The sequence below is a fragment of the Moschus berezovskii genome, chromosome 2, assembly GCF_049115385.1.
Source record: "Moschus berezovskii isolate FMDL1 chromosome 2, NW_MosBer_1.0, whole genome shotgun sequence".
In the NCBI taxonomy this organism is placed as follows: Eukaryota; Metazoa; Chordata; class Mammalia; order Artiodactyla; family Moschidae; genus Moschus; species Moschus berezovskii.
The window spans coordinates 65,575,666-65,583,408 of NC_142461.1; the positions used below are offsets into that span (position 1 = coordinate 65,575,666).

A 7,743-nucleotide genomic window follows, 5' to 3' on the forward strand; every position below is an offset into this window, starting at 1 on the left:
AGCAACTGTTTATATTCATGATGATGGGAATGGGAAAACAGGGGAAATAATATGTTACCATTTACTGATCATCTCTTCTACTTAAAGAATAATGCTGGATGCTTTATATATATTATCTTAATCTTCCCAACAATTCAAGGGCAAGTACCATTATCCTAAATTCACAGACAAAAAAGTAAGCACAGAGGTTACATAGTTTTTCCAAGGTTTATGAGACCAGATTCCTACACAGATCTCCCTCACTCCAGAGTCTGTCACCTTTTCCCTATACTGTTCTTCCTCTACAATGCAACGTTTCCAATATATTAAACTCCAAAACTGTTATCTCTACCATACAACTGTATAAAAAAATACAATAAGACAATGGCCTGGAAGGAAACAAAAATATCTTTTAGAGTAGTGATTATGGGTGAATGTTGTTATAGTATTTATAATTTTTTATTAGCAACTTTTAAAAGCAGAACGGCTGAGAGATGGTCTAAACTCATAAAGCAATACAGAAGAAACAACCCCTATTTTTTTTAACATGTTTATTAAGGACACACAGTAGTTAACATATAAAAACTTAAGAAGGATGAACTCTAGGGGCTTCCTTGGTGGCTCAGTGGTAAAGAAATCTGCCTGCCAATGCAGGAAACATGTGTTTGATCCCTGATCCAGGAAGATCCCACATGCCACAGAGCAACTAAGCTCATGTACCACAACTATTGAGCCTGTGCTCTAAAGCCTGGGAGCCACAGCTACTGAGCCCATGTGCCACAACTACTGAAGCCCTTGCACCCTAGAGTCATGCTCCACAACAAGAAGCCTGAGCACCACAGCTAGAGAAAAGGCCCCACAGCAACCAAAAACCCAGCACAGCAAAATAAAAATAAAATTTTTTTTTTAAAAAAGAAGGAAGAACTCAAGAAACTATATCTAAATAATTATATATTAACACCAGGGTACGCGTTACTAGGATTCAAAAGCTGATAATGACTGGATTAAGCAGCATTCTTCCAGAAAAAGGTGAATTCTGTGGAAGACTTGTGGACTGGAGAAGTGCGTGCATGCTAATAAATCACTTCAGTAGTGTCCAACTCTGTGCGACCCTATGGACTGTAGCTTGCCAGGCTTCTCTGTCCATGGGGATTCTCCAAGCAAGAATACTGGAGAGGGTTGCCATGCTCACCTCGAGGGGATCTTCCCAACCCAGGGATCAAACCTGCATCTCCTACATCACCTGCATTAGCAGGCAGGTTCTTTACCACTAATGCCACCTGGGAAGCCCCGTGGACTGGAGACAGGAATGTTTAAACTGAAGAAACAAGGGCAGGGGGAGGAAAAAAGAATGCTTTCTTTTTAAGCAAAAATGAGAAATAGGGTTAGTGAGATGAAGTTGGCAGGAAACCTGTAAGGCCAAGCAAATTAATTCCAAAGTTTGGAATTAATCTGATAAGCAACAAGAACTGTAATATATTCTCAAATGGTAAGTGGCATTGGGCTTCCCTCGTAGCTCAGTTGGTGAAGAATCTGCCTGCAGTGCAGGAAACCTGGGTTCAATCCCTGGGTTGGGAAGATCCCCTGGAGAAGGAAATGGCAACGCACTCCAGTATTCTTGTCTGAAGAATCTCATGGACAGAGGAGCCTGGCAGGCTAGTCCATGGGGTCCCAAGAGTCCATGAGTCGGACACAACTTAGCAACTAAACCACCACCAAGTGGCATGCTAAAAATAAGATCTTTAAAGATTCAAACTTTGTTTCAAAGTAAAGTACTGACTTTGGTTACACAATGTTTTTGCCAAACAACTGAGGGTAAAATAATCCATTATCCTTCATGTGCTTTAAACATTCTCTTTTCCAAAAGAGAAACTGACTAAACAAAAGTTTTTATATAAGGAGTGAGTATATGGGGAAGGGGTTCGTTCAGATATAATGCTTGCAAATATGAAATGCTACAGTACATTTTAATAAGAATCAAAGAACTTTAGAGCAAGAAGGGATACTAGAAATAATCTTTCAGTGATAACATCTTCATTTTCACAAGGGATTAAATTGAGGCTCATGAACTAAGTAACTTAACTAACGTCATATATAAGCTAGTGGCAGATTCAATATGAAAACTCAGATTTTCAGGAATTCCCTGGTGGTCCAATGGTTAGGAGCTTCCCTGATAGCTTAGTCGGTAAAGAATCTGCCTGCTGTGCATGAGACCCCGGTTCAATTCCTGGGTCAGGAAGATCCCCTGGAGAAGGGATAGGCGACCCACTCCAGTATTCTTGGGCTTCCCTTGTGACTCAGCCAGTAAAGAATCCACCTGCAATGCAGCAGACCTGGGTTCAATCCCTGGGTTGGGAAGATCCCCTGGAGAAAGGAATGGGCTATTCCTAGAGAATACTCCAGTGGGTATTCCTATTCTGGCCTAGAGAATTCCAGGGAATGTATAGTCCATGGGGTCCCAATAAGTCAGACATGACTGAGCGACTTTCACTTTCCAGTGGTTAGGACTCTGGGCTTTCACTGCAGGAGGCAAGGGTTCAATCCCTGGTAGGGGAACTAATATCCCACAAACGAATCGTGAGGTTTGGCAAAAAAAAAAGAAAAGGAAAAAAACACCCAAACCAAAAACAAACAAAACTTTGGGTTTTCTAGGGAGCAAGATCTAAAGTTGTCCTGCCCAATACTATAGTTACTAGTGAAATCTGATTATTTATATTTAAGCTGATTAAAATTAAATACAATTTAAAATTTAGGTTCTTGGGCACAACAATCACATTTTAAGTGTTCAATCTGTGCCACACACAGTTAATGGCTACCACATCTGACAGTGCAGAATAAGAATTCTGCCATCACTGCGGAAAGTTTAACTGGACAACATGATCTAAAGAATAAGCTTCAGAATCAGACAAACCTAGTCAAATTCTACTTACTAGCAGTATGATCCTTGACAAGTTATTCATGCTCCCATTTGGAAGAGGGGAGGAGAAGTAGGGGATTAATAATCCCTACCTCACAAAGTATACTTGATGTTTATGTGGGATAACATGAAAAGTCCCTTTACATTGTCTGGCATGTTACAGACAACAAACACATCCCTTCTGGATCCTTTTTCCTTTATATTCCTCTAAAAACCTCCTTGTTAAGAGATACAATAACTCACAATAACTCACCCAAATTAATATCTTTCCCACAAGATAATCCACAGTGCCTAATTTTCATTCTGTTCCCCTCAACTCCTTCAAATACTTTGCTTAGGAATAATGAAGAATGAACGTGGGGGAAATCACCTCTAATGAAATGGAGGAGAATGTAATAAATTTCCCCTCTAGTTTCCCACTCCATTTTAAATACGACTGTACTGACTGATCATGTAAAGAAAAAGAAATAAATTATATTCCTCCTGGGTACCAAACTTCCACATTAAGAGAAGATTCTACAATACGTCCTCACTATATTCCTTCTCACCATCTGTGCTAATCAAATACTAAACGAAGAAATAACACCTTCCTCCTACAGTACTTTTCCAGCAAACAATAAAAAGATTTCCAGAATACTAAACCAATCTTCAAGGCTTCACAGCTTAACGTAGTAAACTAATTTGACAAATCTAGACTACTGAATATAAAAAACTTCATAACATGCATGTTATTACCCAGGAAAACAACAAAATTCAACTCAGCTTGGAACCAGTGAATTTCTGCCAATACTAAATTTTATTTAGAAGCAACAAATCATACTTAGCCACATTAAGTCACACAGACTTGCCATTTCTAGTGAGGTCTCCAACTTTACATTTTTAATTACTAACAATTAAAGGACAATTTTAAAACATGTCTTTAAACATCCACCAAACAGGGTTTCTACACATTTTTAAAGCTTCCTTGTTGTTTAAAACTGACCATATTAATCCAGGGATGGGGGGAGGAGAAGAGGGAGTCCTCTCAGTAACAGTGTCTCCTTGAAATTATCTGTCATTCTTACTTTGTTCCTTAAAGATAATTTACTTAAAAACATGACCACTGATGCACCCACCCTTAAAGAGCTCAGAATAAATCATAAGTAAATACTAAATAGATAACATTGCACACTATACTATCACACAATTTAAATTATGTTTAGTAGATGAAATTAAAATATTAGTATCTCAAATACACAAATCAGAGTTTAATAAGTCTACAGGAGTCACATAAGTCAAAAAAAAAAAAAAAAGCACTGTAAAGTTTTCATTACTATCCCACATGAAGTACTTTATATTAATACATTAAAGTTAGGCTTCTATGCCTGAACCGATGAAATCTAATCGTGAGATTCTATGTTTTAAGTCCTTCTGTAATAAAGAAGTGTACATTGGTCACAGTAGAATAGTTCAAATGAATTTTCCTGAGGCTGCATTCTAAGTACATCTGACCCAGAAAGTATTTTTAGCAAGTGTGTTCAATCAATGCTGGTTTATGCCTAGTCTAAATTAGAAATTGAGTGTCACAAATTTAAAGTAACAAAGTTACTAGGGATATTTCAAAAGATATTCAATTAGAAAATGAGGGGAAAACCAGGAGGTTTAAACAATTCAATGCCCACAGCCTATAAAGTAAGCAGTTTCTAGGAAAACAGGCAATAAGAAAGCCACATCTTCATCCATAACTACTTTTGAGGAACCTATGATTTTCTAACCTACTCAATTAATAAACTGCAAAACAGTGATGGCTCCCTGTTTTCAAAATCTCTTGCCAAATGTTTAAAATAGGCTAGCTAAGTCACAAACACTCCCATATACAAAAATAAGATCATGAGTCTCTTCTTAAAAACCACTGAAGATCATGATATTGTGGGACCATGCACATGTTTCAAAGAAAAGAGGTGACAAAGATATGTGTGCCATTAAAAAGAGAGAGAGAGAGAAAGAGACATAAAAATAGCTTCTGTGGTAATTGGAGCATAAATTTATTCTGACAAAAAATGGTGGGATCCACAAAATGATTGCGTTCTTCTGCTATGAGTTAGTAAACAAGCTCTGTAGAGAAAAACTTTTGCTTACAAAAAGCCTTTAAACAAACAAACAAAAAACTATAGGCTGAATTTCTCAAATTCAAAATTTAACTGATGTACTATCTAGCTCTATTCCATTAAGCACATTTTGGGCTCTGAACAATCATTTATTTTAAGGTCATCTCCTTCCCCCTTAAAAAATGTATTTTCTTTCCCTCTGGCAAAAAAGATTAAGGTTCAAAAATCAGGATTAAAAAATGCCATGGCCTAACTGTTCCACAGTCTTCTTTTTATTCAAATCACTCTTTACAAGTCGGATACTTTGGCGTTTTGATTTTTTTCTCCATAAACACGGTTTAAACTGTAATGTTTCAACTGGGCCCAAGATTTGGTTACATAAACCGAATATTACTCCAATCTCTGATTCTAACAGCAGTTGGTATATTGCAGATACACAGACTGTCCTAGAAAAAGCGCCTGAAAAACCCTACCCATACACATTGTCCTCCGCTGTGGTTCACTGTACAATGCCTCCCAGGCATAAAGTCTCCCATTCTAAGTTTCCCAGAACCATCCGTGCGTATATATGTGCCACTGTAAACTATACCATGTTAAGGAAACCCTGGGAAGCGCATCCGTACGTCTATTTTGCTACAGCTCAACTTTTTCTTTGGGCTCAACTACAGGTTCCTAAACACAAGCATGCAAAGGCAGAATCATAAAAAGCTTAAAACTTCAAGGGTAGGACACTATGCCCAAGCAGCAAGTAGGAAGCTTTCAAAGGAGCCAATTTTTTTTTTTTTTTAAGGAATCCTACCAGCAATGGAAAACTCTTAAGATTCTAAAACCTCACCTAGAGTTTAGGAGCCGTGGAACATTCCATCTCCGCACCTATTCCATCCCTTCTTCCCTGACTCCCCCAGAACAGAGATTCCAACTAAAACACCAGGAGCTTGAGAGCAGGGGTCCCGCGAAGAAAGGGAGTAGGCAAAAAGCATCCTTCCCCCTTGACTTAAAATCAGCCTCACGCCTGCGGCCGGCACCACCTGGCGGGCCGCAGGTAGCAGCCTCGCGTGCCACGCAGGGCCGTGAGGTGGCCGGGACCCGGAGCCCCTTACCTTCGTGTCCCAGCCGCGTCCTCCGGGCTGGAGAAGAAAAGCCTGGAGGCCCGGCCGCGCCGCCCCCGGGGCTCCGTCAGCGTCCGCCCAGCAGCCGGCGCCGCAGCGGCCGCGCCACGGCCCCGAGCCGCCGGCACCACCTCATACTGCGGGGCTGCCGCGCGCTCCCGCACCTCCCTGCGGGGATGAGCTAATCCAGCCCCGCAGCGGTGTCGCGGGGGTGGGGGCCCCGGAGCGGGGCCCAGAATCCAGCCCCGGGAACCCCGGAGTCCTGAGAGAACAATGTGGGGCCGCGAGGAGGAGGAGCAGAACGGCGCGGCGAGAGCGAACGGGCGGCAATCCTAAGCAGCGCTTGTGTGTGAGAGTGCAATGGGCGCTCAGTCCCTCCCGCCGCCGCCGCCTCCTCCTCTTCCTCCTCCTCCTCCGTCTCCTCCTCCTCCCTCAAGCACACCCCGTCTCCCGGGCCACAGCATAGCAACCGAACATGGCGGCTGCGCAGACGCCGCCAGTCAGCAGCCCTGAGCGGCGGCCGCGGCCACGGGAGGCGATCTCGCGAGAGGTGAGGCCAAGCCCCCTCCCCGCCGGCGCGGGCTGGAAGCGGCCCCACCAGCCGGAGCGCGGGGGACGCGCAGGTGCGAGGGAGGAGGGACCTGGACGGGCGGGCGGGGCTAGGAGGGGCGGGGCGCCGTGGCTCCGCGGCAATTGGTTACTGAAACTGGGCCCCTCCCCCCCGCTGGACCTAGAGACTTGAGGGACCCCGCAGAGGGGGGAAAAAAACCTCAGTTTTAAAGTGGGAAACCGGACTTTTTGGCCCCAGGTTGTCCCAACTTCAGTCCTGAAAAAAGATACAGGTTTTAGGGTGCAGATTTGAATGATTTCCTCTCCTAAATATAGACCCTGAAACAAAGAACAAACAACGTTCATTTATAGCGTTTGAGTGCCTCTGTGTGCCAGGAACGGTGTGCTGTTAAATATGGAATTAATTCAGGTCGAGAGTCGGACACGACTGAGCGACTGAACTGAACTGAACTGAACCAAGTGTATGAATCGGTTATTACCAAGCCGGGGTTTTTAGCCAGGTGATTCTAAAATCTTTTTGATGATACAAACTTACTGGCGGTGAGACAAATGCCTTGGGCTGGATAATAGTGGAAATGATGGCGGGAGGAATTTTTGCATTCATGTTTGTCAGAGTCCTCTTCTGTCATCAGACACCTTGCTCTTCCTCGCTCTTAGCTTCAGCACCCCACCAGGGCTGTCCTTCATGAAACATTCTTTCAAAAATCACTTTCCCTCCAACCCGACAAAAGGCCTGTTTACTAATCAGGGATGGTTTTTGCAAGCTAAAACCTTGCAGACCTGTACAGATTTGTGAAATCTGAAGTTTCTAGGGACTCTCTTCTCCCTCTCACCTGACTCAGTTTTTGTTTTAAAAAGACAACCCATCAATCCATGTTGCTCTGACTTTCCTTCCCACAGCTTGGTTCCAGCCAGGTTCCTTCCTCCTTCCCAGACAGGTTCTCCGGCCTCTGTGCCTCCATTGTCTCCATTCATACTGTTCCCTCCGCTGAAATGCTCTTCCCTTCACCTCCATCCTGTCTACACTCAGTCATCCTCCAGCAATGGATCTTACATCTACTGAAAGTAAGAATTTCTTCCT

The 7,743-nt window shown here is 42.9% G+C and overlaps 1 protein-coding gene across 4 annotated transcripts in view; it reads right to left on the reverse strand.

Annotated features, from left to right (window-relative positions):
* Positions 1-6,529, reverse strand: part of PTPN4 (protein tyrosine phosphatase non-receptor type 4) — a 201,382-nt gene extending 194,853 nt beyond the window's left edge. The window contains exon 1 of one of the 4 annotated variants that reach the window (XM_055398840.2): positions 6,084-6,529. The gene's annotated coding sequence lies outside the window, so the exon portion shown is untranslated. The remainder of the gene's footprint in view (positions 1-6,083) is intronic. The other 3 variants (XM_055398841.2, XM_055398842.2, XM_055398843.2) reach the window with 3 other exon arrangements.
* Positions 6,530-7,743: the final 1,214 nt, after the last annotated feature.